The sequence below is a fragment of the Ambystoma mexicanum genome, chromosome 11, assembly GCF_040938575.1.
Source record: "Ambystoma mexicanum isolate Mex_15411 chromosome 11, UKY_AmexF1_1, whole genome shotgun sequence".
NCBI classification, from domain to species: Eukaryota; Metazoa; Chordata; class Amphibia; order Caudata; family Ambystomatidae; genus Ambystoma; species Ambystoma mexicanum.
The window spans coordinates 1065513476-1065529054 of record NC_090934.1 but is presented as its reverse complement, the minus strand read 5'-3'; positions in this window follow the sequence as shown (position 1 = coordinate 1065529054).

Here is a 15579-nt window from a genome sequence, read left to right as displayed (position 1 = left end):
ATTCAAATACAAACATTCATACACATCCGACACACCTCCCCACCCCCCCACCCCCGCATCTCAACATACACACACAAACATAAAGCAAAACAAACCCGACACACAAACACAAACAGAGCACTTACCGGAGACGTGCTGGAAGGCTGGAAGGCAGGTAAGCTGGAACACTGGAATCGTTATACTGCGGCTGGCATGGTCCAAGGCTGAAATGCCTTCCGGTATCAAGCCTTATGGACCACGCCAGCCGTAGTGCTGGCCCTCCATTGGTGCAGCACACACGCATTACGTGGCTTGTAGGAGCGACGTGGTGCGTGTGTGTGCTGAGCCAATGAGGGCCAGTGTTTTGTCCGGCCCGGAAGACAACAAAGACTTTCCTAATGGACAAAAGAGCATGGCAGGCCGCAAATGGCCCACGGGCCATATGTTGTGCACCCATGCCTTAAGCCATAAACATGACACCTGATGACACACTACTCCCTTCTCCAGTCAGGCAACAGAGAATTATCTAACCTATCAAATCCTTAGGGGGTTGGGCATGTAGAATCAGCCTCCACACCCACTTTGAAAAAACATAAAAAGAGACTGCCTAGGACAGATAGGACACTCATTTTTCCACTACTCACCAATTCCTGTGAAGCACTCTGCCAGACCAGATCCAGACAACATCCAGATAGAGACTCCAGATCTAGATCCAGAGACCAGACTCTAGAACCAAGCCCTAGAACCCAGAAACAAAGGCCTAATTCACAAGCTGAATCCTTCTCAGCAGGCCTTCAGAATCTTTTGCAACCTGATTCTAACCCCTAAACTTCCACGGGGCCTAACCAAACCATTCAACAGCCGGGCCGTGCTGTTTGCTTCTAGCTAAGAACCCTGTGCTAGAACCCAGATCCAGACCCAGAGAGAGCAGTGCTGTATCCAGATCCGTCGGATCCAGTTCAAGAGACCCAGACCGCCGTGCAGTGCTGAGAGCAGAACCCAGAGGGCCTGAGACCTGTCCGGTGGCGAGAGTGAAGCCAAACCATTGACCAGATCTTTGACGAGGCGCATTCCATTCCAATAGATAGTGAGTATCTAGTCTAGAACTGTACAGAACCAATCTCTTAGGTTAAGGTAATCCTTTTCCATTCATTTCAACCTATCCAGAACTGCATTATAGAATCCTGTGTTCATCCTGTTGATTCCAAATCTGTAAAGCGCCATCTGTCATTCTGAAATCTTGACTTTATTTCTGAAAATCTACCTTCACAAAAACATCTGTATCTTTTGAATCGCACGTCCTAGAAGCGAAATTCAACTGTCATTTTAAAGCTAAGATCCTAAGCTTTCCAACAAACAATTTTGTTTTCCGTAATCGTGATTTACGCACGCGGAAAAATTGCTACGAATTGCAATTTGGCTCAATTTCATTTTCTGTCAAAATAGCTGCTCCTTGTTCTCAATTGCTGAAATTCGTTCCCAATTTGATAACCATTCATGAATCATTGCTAGGGTTGACCTGAACTAATCTAAAGTAACTATTACTCATCCTGAATCTCTTTTAGTGAATTAAAATCAAGTTAGCAGATTTTCCCATCCATTGCAATCACATTCAAAAGCGTTTTGACCTTTGTTTTAAAATCATACCTGTTTTCTCTAAGCTTGCAGGGGGGAACTGGAATTGAACTGCATTCTTGATTGTATTCCTGAAACCTGCGTGCCCTCATTTCCATCTCTTCATATTGCATAGGGGGGGGGGGAGTGAGTAGTCCCAGGGGAATAAGTGACCATATTATCTTTTGATTGAAATCATATCAAGGTTTATTTCTGTGTTGCATTCTTTCCCATTATTGCATTTCCTTTAGTTACATAAAGTATTCTCTGGTACAGTATCCTCCATATTCATACTCCTAAGTAATTACCCATTGTTGATTACCGTCCATATTCATAAGTGTGCTATTCAAATATTATTTTGTTCATAAAAGTGTGATATATATATTGTTTAATACTTCAAATAAATCTTTTAATTTGCAAAACAAACCAACTTCTTGGCTCAGTGAGGTCAGGGGGATTCAAAGAGAGGGGCCTTATATAAGGGTTCATCATCCAGATTTAACTAACTTTAACATAAAAATATCTAAATAAGGGCTTCCATTGGGCATCCCATCCTAAGCATTGACTTAGTTGGATTGATGGATTGATCCAGATTTAACGAACTTTGACATAAAAATATCTAAATAAGGGCTTCCATTGGGCATCCCATCCTAAGCATTGACTTAGTTGGATTGCTGGATTGAAGTCACTTACAAGAGTCACTCCCTGGGGACTACAAAAGACTTGTAGTACCCCAAGCAAACCGACTCCCATTCTTGCAACTAGCCCATGAGATACCTTTGGCTGGTCACTTGAGCTACAAGAAGACCAAGGAAAGGCTCTCTCTCTACTTTTATTGGCCTAAAATGGGGGCTGAGGTAAATAAGTATTGCAAGAGTTGCCACACTTGCCAAACCTCTGGTAAAAGTGGCTCTGAGAACGTGGCCCCTCTAGTGCCTCTCCCTGCGGTGGGAGTATCATTTGAGAGGGTAGGAATCGACATTGTTGGTCCCCTTGATCCTCCAACTTCTTCAGGCACCAGGTTTATAACTGTTGTAGTAGACCATGCTACTAGGCTCCCTGAAGCCATTCCTATGAGGACTGTTACAGCTCCGGCTGTAGCTAAGGCCCTTCTTGGTATTTTTACCAGGGTTGGGTTTCCTAAGGAGGTAATATCTGACAGGGGGTCAAATTTTATGTCCCACTACATGAAGGCCATGTGGAAAAACTGTGGAGTTACCTACAAGTTCTCAACGGCATACCACCCTCAGACAAATGGGTTGGTAGAAAGGTTTAACAGAACCATGAAGAGCATGATAGGAGCTTTAGAAGACCATCTTAAGAAAAAGTGGGATCTTCTACTGCCATGCCTTCTCTTATAGAGAAATCCCTCAGGAGGGAGTGGGTTACAGTCCCTTTGAACTTCTCTATGGCCATCCAGTCAGAGGTCCATTGGCCCTGATCAAGGAGGGGTTGGTGAGTGCTCCTTCACCCACGCCAGTCAGAGTCACTGACTAAGTGATAGGACTCCAGAGGAGAATGTCACACATGATGGCTGAGGCAAATGATAACTTGAAAGCAGGTCAGGCTCTGGTCACACTTTGGCATGAACAGAAGACCAACATGGTTGAGTTCGCACAAGGCCAGCTAGTTCTTGTTATGGTCCCAACTTTTTTAAAATTATTTATTTGTTTTAGTTTTAGTTAAAAAACCTTTACAAAAATCTCCTTACACAAACAAGCATTTATAAGCCCAGGAAGTAACCAAAGATGACCAGAAATAGCCAAGGGTGACTTAACAAGAACCTAGTTCTTGTTATGGTCCCAACAAGGCAGAGGGCCTTGCAGGACAAATGGATGGGAACCTTCAAGGTTGTGGGGAAACTTGGAGAGGTGAACTATCTGGTGGACTTAGGCAATCCTAAGGAGGCTCCTAGAGTCTTTCACATCAACTGTCTAAAAGCTTATGTCTCTAGACCAGAACTGGGAACTTTGCTTCTAGCTTAAACTCAAGAAGAGGAGGAGAGTGAACCTCTACCTGACCTCCTCAGAGGCAAACCTTTGGATGAGAAAATAGAAGGAGTTAATCTCTCTTCTAATCTGACACATGAGCAACAGGAGGAGTGTAAAGTTTTGTTGAATCAATTTGCCTCCCTGTTTTCTCTAGCACCAGGCTTGACCCCTTGGGGCCAGCATGATATTCAAACTGATGACTGTTTACCTGTCAAAAGCAGGGTCAACAGGATGTCAGAAAATGTAAGAACCCACATGAAAGGAGAGGTCAACAAGATGCTTGATCTCAGGGTAATAGAGCCATCTACTAGTCCATGGTCTAGCCCAGTTGTGTTAGTACCAAAGGCAGGATCCAAGGAGTTGAGATTCTGTGTGGACTATAGAGCTCTAAATGCAGTCACTACGACTGATGCCCATCCTTTTGCAAGGACAAAGGAGCTGGTGGATAGACTTGGTTCAGCCAAATTCCTCAGCACATTTGATCTCACGTCAGGCTATTGGCAAATAGCCCTGACTGACCATGCCAAGGAGAAAACTGCATTCTCCACCCCAGTTGGCTGATACCAATTTAAGGTTATGCCTTTTGGATTAAAGAATGCACCTGCTACATTCCAAAGGACGGTTAATCAAGTTCTGAATGGGATGGAGGACTTCTGCATGGCATACTTGGATGACATTGCAGTGTTCAGCCCTACTTGGAAAGAACATGTTGACCACCTAGGATATGTTTTGCAGGCTCTGCAACAGACCCATCTGACCATCAAGGCAAGCAAACGGTAAATTGGTCAGAGTAAAGTGGTCTACCTTGGGCATGAGGTAGGGGGTGGTGAAATAAGGCCTTTGCTCAGCAAGATTGAAGCTGTGCAAAATTGGACAACCCCTTCTACTCAAACCCAGGTGAGAGCCTTCCTAGGCCTCGCTGGGTATTACAGGAATTTCATTGAGAACTATGGATCCATAGCTTCTCCACTGAATGTAATCTCTTCTCCTAAGTTCCCTAAAAAGATCAAATGGAATGAGGAGTGCAATCAGGCCTTTGAAAGCCTGAAGAAAGACCTTTGTCAAGCTCCAGTTCTCAGAGCTCCTGACTACCACCAACCCTTCATTGTACAAACAGATGCTTCCAATATAGGTATAGGCGCAGTACTCAGTCAACTGGATGAGAAAGGTAGGGAACACCCCATTTGCTTCATCAGTAGGAAACTGAAGGAACCTGAAACAAAGTGGGCAACTATTGAGAGAGAATGTTTTGCCATTGTGTGGGCTTTGAAGAAGTTTAGACCATACTTGTATGGATCTACTTTCATCATTCAAACTGACCACCAACCCTTGAGATGGTTAATGCAAATGAAAGGGGAAAACCCCAGACTGCTAAAATGGTCAATCTGCCTCCAAGGGTTTGATTTTACCATTGAGCACAGGTCAGGATGTCACCACCAAAAATGCTGATGGTCTCTCTAGGATGTTTATAACCAACTAGAGGTAAGAGACTGATCCAGGAGTGGATTAGATCCTCCTGTCCCTTAGTCGGGGGGGGGGGGGAGTGTTAGGGAGAATTCTCATTTTATGGCTAATTTCCCTTACCTATAGAGTCCCCCAGCAGCTTTGCTGGATTTGAAGGGTTTGTTTCTTTTTACCTGCTAAGAGTGAGACTCTTTTTCCCACTCTTTGGAATTTTTGCTATGTGTGTTCTAGGCTATTTTTGTGTTTAATGCCTATGGGATCTTTCTCACCTCCATAGGAACCATCTTTATTCACATGTGTTACACAGCACCCTCCGTGCAGTGACACATGGGTGTTGTAGCGACCCCCCAACATAGACTCCATACCCTGGGACTGACTACTGTCTCCAAGGGCATGTAAAGTCCCCATTGACTTTACTAGTCAAATCCTATGAACTAAACCAGTACAACCCATCTTACTATGGAGGTACTGGAAGGGGTTAATAGTTTTCCCCTATGTTCATTTTCGAGAGCGTACCCTACAGTACCTCTCTCAAAAGTTTCTGGCTGGTGGCAGTGGTTGCTACCATAAATATTCGACCACAAATATTTCCCTATGGGATTTTCCCATTGTTCGAGGCTACCACATTTTCTGACAGCCTCTAACATACCGCCGGTGCATTTTTTTATTTTTTTTATTTCAATTTTATTGGTTTTGTAAAAGTTTGACATTCAAATATATGCAAGTTACATCTCGTGATTCCAAAAGGCGAGCCTTTACAGTGAATTACATTCTCATTTATCGTATGTAGAGTCTTTAGAAATCAGATAAATAACCGGTAAGAACAACAAAACCCATTCCATGTTTCTCATTATGTCCCACCCCCCACCCCCCTCACATAAACTCAGACCTTGGAACGAAGAGAGCATTAAATAATACCTGTAAACCGACATTGTACTCGTAGCTTCGGGCAAAGAAGACGCACAATGATTCAAAATTCCAGTACCACAGACTCGTCATGCGATAAACCAAATTGACACGAAACTCAACAGTGTTTTGCACAAAATTCCTTCACGAAGCATATGTGGATCGAAACTCAGACCAGGCGTTTTCAACAATATCACGATCTCCGTGTAAGGCTGCAGTCATACATTCCATTCTATAAATGCTCAATGCGACCGCCAGCCATTCAGTTTTGCTGGGGAGTGCGGGCCTTTTCCATGTCATGGTAAGACATGAACGAGCAGCCATCAGGAGACCCTGCACCATCCTGCCTGCCTTCACAATCTTGTCATCTGATTCAGTTAGGGCAAACAAAATGAGCAGTGGATGCTTCTCTCTGTCTTCTTCATCTAGGTCCCTGATCCAGCTAAGGACCTCTGACCAATAGGTTTGAACCAATGCACATCCCCACCACATATGCCAGTAATCGGCTCGCTTCCCACATCCCCTCCAACAATGTGGGCTTATTCCCTGGTACATTTTGGCAAGCCGGATTGGGTCGTATTGCCATCTATATAATAACTTAATGGCATGTAATTTATACTGACATGATAAGGAAGATTTCGCCGTTCGTCTGCATATTTGCAACCATAGCTTTGATGAGATTTGCCTACCCATGTCTGATTCCCATCTGCCTTTGAGTGCCAGGGAGGATTTAATATCAATTTCAATCCGTGCCAGGTACATAGCACTTATCAAACCTCTGGAGCCCGTGCATAAGTTGAGGATTTTCTCAAACGGGATAAGATCTCTCTGTAACTGCTCTTTCCATATTGGTCTAGTCATTACCCCCTTGAGTCTCAGATACAGAAAGACAGAGAGTGTACCTATGCCAAGGGCCTCTTGTAGTTCCAGAATGGTTATAAAAGAGCCATTTTGGCGTAATTGGCCTGCCCTCTCTAGCCCCGCCTGGTACCAGGTTTCAAAGCTTCCCGGTTCAGGAATTGCGTCGCGAATCCCGGGTGACCAAAGATGTCCCAGGGGAGAGGGCCATGTCGTGACTCCCACCATTTTCTTGCCCGGTTTCCATATTGACCATATTATGCCTATAATAGGGTGAGATCTAACGCTATTGCGTAATTGAGGCCCAGGCACCCATAGCCATTCACATAAAATAAAGGGGCGGAGATGGTAGTTATCGAGCGCTATCCACTGGGGCTCCGACCGTTGCCTAAAATGTGGGACAAGGACCCTGAGTTGAGTCGCTCTATAATATGTTTCAATGTCTGGGAGACCCACCCCAGCGTTGTCCTTTCGAAGTTGGAGGAGGGATCTCGGGATTCTCGGCTTTTGACTTTGCCATAGGAAGGTTAGTAACAACCTTCTCGTATCCGTGAAATATTCTGGGGGCATTTTGATGGGGAGCATTTGGAATAAGTATAATATCTTGGGGAGAAGGACCATTTTTATAGCATTTAGACGGCCTAGCCACGAGATGGTAAGCTTGGACCACCTTTGGACATCTTTTTGAAGAGCTAATGATAATGGAGGGAAGTTGGCCCCATATAGGGATCCCAGATCACGGGTGACGTTGATGCCCAGGTATCGGAGTGTGGTGAGGCTGACTTTTACTCCCAAGGGGGCGAAGCGTTCGGCCTCAGAATCTCTACGTCTGTCAATCGGGAGAAGGACAGATTTCCCTGTGTTAATTTTCAGACCCGCCAGCTCGCCATATTCTTCAATTATGTGGAGCGCAGCTGGGACCGATTCTAAGGGGTCGGTCAAATGTAGTAGGATATCGTCGGCGTATAGACCCAATTTGTATTCTAGATCGCCCACTGTGATACCCTTTACTCTATTATCACTTCTCAACTTTTGCGCCAATGGCTCAAGTGACATTACAAATAGGATCGCTGACAGTGGACAGCCCTGCCTTGTCCCCCTTTCCAGAGGAAACCAATGAGAATAGCCTCCGTTCACCGTCACTGATGTTGTGGGGGAACTGTACAGTGCTTTGATGGCACGGCAGAGTTTTGGTCCCAGCCCATATGACACCAATACTCTTTCTAGAAAATCCCATGAGACCCGGTCAAAAGCCTTCTCGGCATCTAAGGACAGAAGGGACGGGTCCCCCTCCATTTCCTGTGCTTCATGGATTAGGTGCAGTGTTTTCCGCATAGTGTCCGCGCCCTGTCTTCCAAGGACAAATCCAACCTGGTCGGAGTGTATCAGCCTAGGGAGGTGTGTTTCAAGCCGAGCCGCAATCACTCTAGCGTATATCTTAGCATCGATGTTGAGGAGGGAGATGGGACGGTAGGAGCTACAGTACCTGGGATCCCGACCTTCTTTTGGAATAACAGCAAGAAGGGCTTGTGAAAAGGACGGAGGTGCTTGGCCTGTGTCAAAGATGTGATCAAACATAGATGCAAGAAAGGGGGCAATGAGGGGGGAGAACGTCTTGTAGAACCCGGGCGTGAATCCGTCGTCGCCCGGGGCCTTTCCCGCTGTCAATCTCTTGATAGCGTCTGTAACTTCCTCTTCCGAGACTAGCGTATCTAGGGACGCTGCCTCCGTGGATGTGAGCGTGGGAATCCGTGTTTCCTTCAAGTATGTGTCTATACTTCCTACATGTGGGGGGGGGTCGCACATGTATAGGTCTTCGTAAAAGTAGGCGAATGCTTCTTGTATGTCTTCGGGGGATGTGACTATCGTGTCCGTGAGGGTACCGTCCTTCTTTCAATTAAGTCAACCCATCTCTCCGCCTTCTGTGCATGAAGACGGGCTGCCAACAGGGCGTCAGCCTTGTCGCCCTTCTCATAATATTTTTGTTTAAGGTACTGTAAGGTCTGGGCTGTTTTTCCCGCAATAAGTATTTTCAACTCTTCCCTGAGACGTCTGACCTCAGCGATGTACTTGGATCTCTCAGATGGAGAGGACTGTGCCATTTCTTGAGCCTTCCCGAGCCTCTCCCTGATGCCTTTCTCTATCAGGGCACGTTCTCTTTTTTTATCGGCTCCTTCCTTAATAAGTACTCCCCTCAGAGTTGCCTTAGCGGCCTCCCACATGTTTGTCTTCCCAACTTCCCCAGTGTCATTGGTAATAAAGAATTGCTTGATCTCGGTTTCGAAAGTTTCCCTGAAGACCGAATCAGCCCATAAGGAGTCATTACATCTCCATTTGGTGTTTTGGGGGGCCAGATCATTCCAAGATATATCCACCATCACCATATCGTGATCCGTCCATGCAGAGGGGTGTATAGTGGCCGCCTGCAACGTGCGCAAGAGGTGTTCTGAGAGGAAGATGTAATCGATGCGCGTGAGTGTGTCATGGGGGAGAGAGTGGAAAGTGAAGCCTCTTTCCATCGGGTGCAAATGGCGCCAGCAATCAGTGAGGCCAAAGAGATCAAGAGTTATTTTGATGCCTGCCTCATTTCTGGTACCGGGCGGGTCTGCTGCATCGGCTTTAGTTTGTCTATCCATTGAGCTGTCCATCCATGTATTGAAATCCCCACCAAGAACCGTGTGTCCCCTAGCCATCCCAAAGACTTTCTCAGTGATTTTATGAAGAAATCTGTTTTGCCCCTGATTAGGTGCGTAAAGCGTAGCAAGGGTGACTATTGTGCCTCGTATGTTTCCGGTGACTATGAGGGCTCTCCCTTCCCTATCTGTCCATGTCTCCAGAATTGACATCCGGAGGCTTTTGCGTATCAGAATCCCCACTCCCGCTTTCTTTAAAACACCAGAGCTCCAAAAGGTGGGCCCAACTTCCCGCAATGGGATCCTTCTCTCCTCACCCTTTTGATATCGCGTTTCCTGAAGAAAAAGAATATCTATTTTCGATCTCCTGAATTCTCTAGCCACCATGGATCTTTTTGTGGGGGAGTTCAAACCTTTGACATTAAGTGTGCAAATACGTATCGTGTCTGTACAGAGCGTGGGAGCCATCTTAAGTTGTGGACAAGTATGTGAGCATCCAGTACGTCTGCTTCAAGGCCCTTATTATGTTTCTTATTAGAGTATGTGGTTCGTTTTCTTTGCATTGGGTCTCGATTATTCCCGTAGGGGTCAAAAACTGACCCGTCCAGTCCCTAAAAAACCCCTTTATATACCCATATTTTGTTTTCCCGCTCCTCCGGTCTGAACTGTGACCAAATATGTGTTCCCCTGCCCCCCCTCCCTCCCCTCCCCCCCTATCCCATCTATGTTCGGCGCCCGACCCGTCCGGGTTAACATCACCCAGTCGATCTCGGACCACCAATGGGGACCGCAAAAACAAGCGGTCCTATCGTAATATAGACATATATAACAGTGAGCCCCCAACCAACAGCTCTTATACCAACATCAACAATTCAAAAATCAGAATCTTAATAACGACCCCCACAAAGGCATCATCACAGCGTGGATATTACCTCATATCCTTCTCTGGCGCCTCGTGCCTGCATGACCAGGTGCACCATGCATACGAGAGGAGTAACATATTATAATCTAGGGGTGTGTCGAGGGAGTCAGGTGCAACAATGATGTATGTCGTGCAGGCATCATCCCGGCCGACACATCCGCCTGGCTTCGTGCGACTCCGGGCTATGCCCAGGTGGCCTGATCAAGCATTAACACTCAATATAAGGGTCCATTGCCTCAAGCATTTCAGCATGCCAGTCTGGTGTCCAGGCTAATGTACCATGTCCTGTGAGTTATTCATTCGCCGAAATTTCCTGGATCCGCCTACGGCGGGGACCATTAGTATGCCATTCACCTTCCTCCTTTTTTGATTCTCCATGGGAGGGGCCCTCTGCCTGGTCGCCCAGAAGATCAGCTGACAATCTGCAATTTCCTTTTCCGAAGCCAGCTTTATTGTCGAGCCCTGCCATTCAAAGGTGAGTGAGAACGGGTAGCCCCACCAGTATCTGGTTCCTGTATCCTTCAGCATCTTTGTAATCGGTGAGCATTTCCTCCTCATAGCAAGCGTGAGTGATGATAAGTCCTGATAAAGAGAGACGGTCGCATCACCCATGGAGAGTAACGGGGCATGTCTGGCTTTTTCCAAGATCCGGGCTCTGTCCGCATAGTTATGAAATCTGGCTAGGACTGAGCGCGGGCCCCCTGCTCTGCCACCCGCTCTGTGGATGCGGTCGATTTTTGGCTCATCTATCAGATCGTTTTGGAAGAGGAGCTTTAGGATGTTATGGAGAGTCTGTTTCAGATCCGAATCAGTTTCGCCTTCCTTTTCAGGGATGCCGTGGACGCGTATATTGTTACGGCGTTCTCTGTTTTCAAGATCGTCCACCTTTAATCGTATTTCCTCTTCCCTATGTTCAATTTCCGCAATGTGGTGATCCATCTGGGCTTCCAGCGTGTTTAAAGAGGTTTGATTGTGTTCGACCTGTTCCACTCTGTCCTCTATTTTGTTCATCCTTTGAGTGATTTTGTCAATCCTACCTCCTATATCTGCCCTCATGCTCCTCATCTCCGTAAGTAAATCAGCGACATCCCCTTTGGTTGCAGCGGCGGCTGACCCCTGGGACAACATCGCTTGCTCGATGCGGGACTTCGGATCTTCCTGAGGTGGGGCGAACTTATACTTTGCCAGTTTGCCCTTAGGGTCCATGGGCAACGGGATCCCAATGACTGTGGGCTGAGCTCTGTTCGATATCTGCGTGAGCGTCCAAAGGTTGTATGTTCTCGTGTTACCCTTGCCGTCAGCACTGGAGAGACATGACCAGGGCAAGATGTTGTGAGGGGATCCAACAGCTAGGAAAACCTTTAATACGCTCCAAAGCACTCACTGGAATTAGGGCTTCATGGTGGTATCCTGGGATGCCCAATACTGGGGAGCAGAAGAGAGGTCGAGGGTGGCAACCCACGTATATGAACCCCTTCCAATAAGTGCTCGCGGCCTCCTCAGGAATTCCTCGTGCACAGGGTCCAGGCCAGGCAGGGTGTAGAGACGATAGGCCTTAGGGTCGAAGTGGAGGGCGAGGAGGGCACACGCCCTGCGTACCAGGGGCCCAACCCTCAGCGGCCTGGGAGAGATTCGAGATGAGGGGCTCTGCGTTGCGGAACGTAGGCAGTCCCGGTGTCCTGGGGCGGGGATGCAGCTGTCCCAACAAAGTTCAGGCGCCTCTCTCCCACATGGGCTCGCTCGAGGGAAAGCTATCCGGGCCGAGCGGGCAGAAAAACAACGAGGCGTTGTGGTGGATCCCAATCGCTACCTTCCACCGCCACCTGGGTGCAAATGTCAGCGGCGGCCGCCGGGCCTTGATGCGTGCTATCCGGGTCCGATGCGGCAGCTACGCCGTGGTCCGTGGATCGGCCCGCTCTGGGCGCGTGTGGAATGTCAGGATTGATGCGTAGTCCGGGGCAGATCATACGCGAGGGCCGGGGACTGGGCCGCTCAATTCCGAGCCTCGCGAGTGCGAGCTCGTCCTTGGAGACCGCGCCACCGTGAGGTATGGTTTATGGGGCCATGTGTGCACATACCGTATAGCAGTCCCCAGCAAGAACGAGAGTGCGCGTTATAACGCGCTCCACGAAGCCGCGCGTATCTCGGCAAAGCGTGCGATGGCAGCTCGTAGGCCCCGTCTGCGCTCACTCAGCGTAGGTCGGAGGAGAGGATTTCTCCGCGAAGCGGGCTCTGATTTTCGTCGTGTTTGCTCCGGATGATGCCTGGACACTTCCGATGCCAGGTTCCATCGGTGTTGCGGCCGGCGGGGGTCTCGTGGTGGGGGCTCAACCCACTTTTCGGGACCCTTGCGCGGAGCCTACACGGAGATCGTGTCCATTCGTGCGCCCCCTGGTGGCCGTCCCCGCCGGTGCATTTTAATATTAACTTTGCTCTGGTAGGTTTTATTTGCCAGAACTTTAATATAACTTCTTTCTCGTGTCTTTCTCTACAATCCTAACCCAGGTCGGGTATCCTTTGTTCGTCCGTTTGGCGGGCTTATACCGAGAAGCCCTCCTATTAGCGCCACTGAGTCTGGGGTGGGTCCATTGTGTGGGAGGGGGAGTAGGACCCCTGGACAGGGTTGCCTCAGCAACCCATGTCACACTCTATCCTGATAGGCTGGAGGGTCTCCCCTAAGATGACCACTCCACTGTGTGAGCTAGGCTGTATGAATGGGGATCTTTTTGCATAAAAGCAGGGTCCTGAGGACTGGAAGAGCAAGACGTCGCCACTGGAACTAAGAAGCCGAAGAGGAGAGAAGCCAAAGACATCTGCAATGACTGAACCACCGGTGAAGCCCTGCTGCAGCGTCTCACCACTTTTCTCCACACGACGAGAGAAGATCTTCACCTGCAAGAGCCTTCTTCCCTTGAGCTGGTGGGGCCAACCAGTTTGCCAATCGCCTTCCCGGACCTGCCTTGGTCGAATCTCCTGTACCCAGTACTCGGAGGCCGGATATCCAGGCACCAGTCCACCCGGACTGCGATTTAAAAGAGCGTACCTTTTATTCGTCGGGCAGCACCGCGGCTGGTTTCATCCCTGGGTAGTGCAGTAACTCGAACCTTCATCCATGACGAGAGCATCTCTTCCTCTGCTGGATCACCCGAACTGCAGGAACTACCAGAAACAACCGCCACCGCAGGAGCCACTTCTCCATTTTAAGGTACATTGTTTCGTCAGGCCGCCCTTTCTTCGCGGTAGTGCTAAAGGTGTTTTGAATCCTTTACCTACCTGTTGGGTTGGCCATCCCTCTCTCTTAACATTGTCTTTTCAAACCTTTGCAACCACCTCTTCAAATATCGTTAACCAAAGACTTGACTGCAGCTACAAGAACATTTTGCTCCTGGGCACTTGCCCTGTACCACTAATTCTGGCACAGGCCTATTCACTCTGGTCACTTAGTTAGACCTGCCTTCTCGAGATTGATTCTCCATTCGAACTGTGTGGTGCACCCCTTTCTTATAAACTACTCTTTCTTCCCTCTGCATAATCATTGTGAAATGCCATTTTGCTCAGTTTTCATTTTAAGTATTGCTTACACTGATGCACTGTTTTGCTGAACTGGTTCACAACTGATGGGAAGTGTTGCTAGAGTGTATAAGAACCTATTTCTGAATAACTTGTGCTTTGCCTCCCTTGTGAGGAATTGTTAGAGGATCCCTTGTGTGTAGTTTTCACTGTGCCGTTTTGCTCAGTTTTCACTCTGGTTCACTTGGTCTACAATTCTTATAGGGAGTGTGTATATTTTTCCTTGACTTAATTTAACTTGCTTGATACTTGTGATACATGTGTTTGATTAGAAGTGTATAAAATAAATATATATATATATACTTTTTAACTACAAAGCTTTGGTCAGTGTTTCCTTGTTCCATAGTCTAATAGACCTATTGTGTAAACCCTGAATACTGCTCATCTCCCTCTTGAGATAAGTTTGACTGCTCAGCCACAGCTACCAACTAAATGTTTGTGGTACGGACTGATACCAAAGGGGAGTTATTGCTCTCACCTGTAGTCCTAATCTGGTATAGATCTCCCTAAGGGAACTGCACTGGATTCTGCCTAACACTCTGGCTGGCACATGAAGGACATCAGGGGGTAGTCAAAACCCAAGAGTACCTAAAATCACAAATCTGGATGGCCAAGATTCACCAGTGAGTCCTAGCCCTCATTGAAGCCTCTATAGCTTGTCAATTCGCCAAATGGCAGAGAGCCCCAGAACCCATTGCCAGCACCACCAGGACCCGCAAAAGATGGTAATCGATCAGTGTGAACTTTTGCATGGTGGCAAATGAATGCTATCTACTAGTAGCTGTAGACAAATTCAGCCGGTACCCAGCGGTAGGAGCCGTGAAGCCTACAGACGTATCCTCTGTGATAACAGCCATAAAGAAAATGTTTAAGGTTCACGGCCTGCCCAGGAAGATAAAGAGTGACAACGGCCCCCCATTTACCAGTCAGGAGCTGCAAAGCTTTCTAGAGAACCTCAACACAAAATCACCCCATGCTGGCCGCAAGCTAATGGAGATGCAGAGAGGTTTATGGGATCATTGAAGAAGGTAATACGAATCGCTAAGGATCATCGACAGCCGTGGTTACCGGCGGGATACCGTTTCCTATGGTCCTACCGGCAGACCCCTCACATGGCCACTCAAATAAGCCCCAAAGCGCTGATGTTCGGAGTGCCAATTCAGGCAGAACTACTGCTCCACCTGAATTGGGTGGTGCCCGAGATGGACATGAAGCAAGTAGAGAGTACACAGAGACAGCACAATGAGAAGGAGAGTCGCGCCGGCAAGGCACAGCACCGAGAGCTTCAAACAGGAGAAACTGTATTGGAAATTAATTGATTTCCCTCCAAGAAAATGATCATGTCGAATTAATTACACCCCTGGACCGTTGTGAAGGCTGACCATATCATGGTGATGGTGGCCCAAGGACGAGATGTCACCTTAAACATATCCCATTTCCGCAAAGTACCACCGACGATGTGGAAAGAGAGAGTAGCCAAAGCCCCAAGGAGCGATGAGCCACGTGCCCATCGAGATGAAGTCTCAGGAGGTGAAGAGGTGGTCAGCATGAACAATGCTCCGATGGCACATGTAACCCCCAACCCTAGTGCCCCACAAGCTGAGGTGGCTGACCTCCCGGAAAGAGGGCTGTAAAGTGGCTA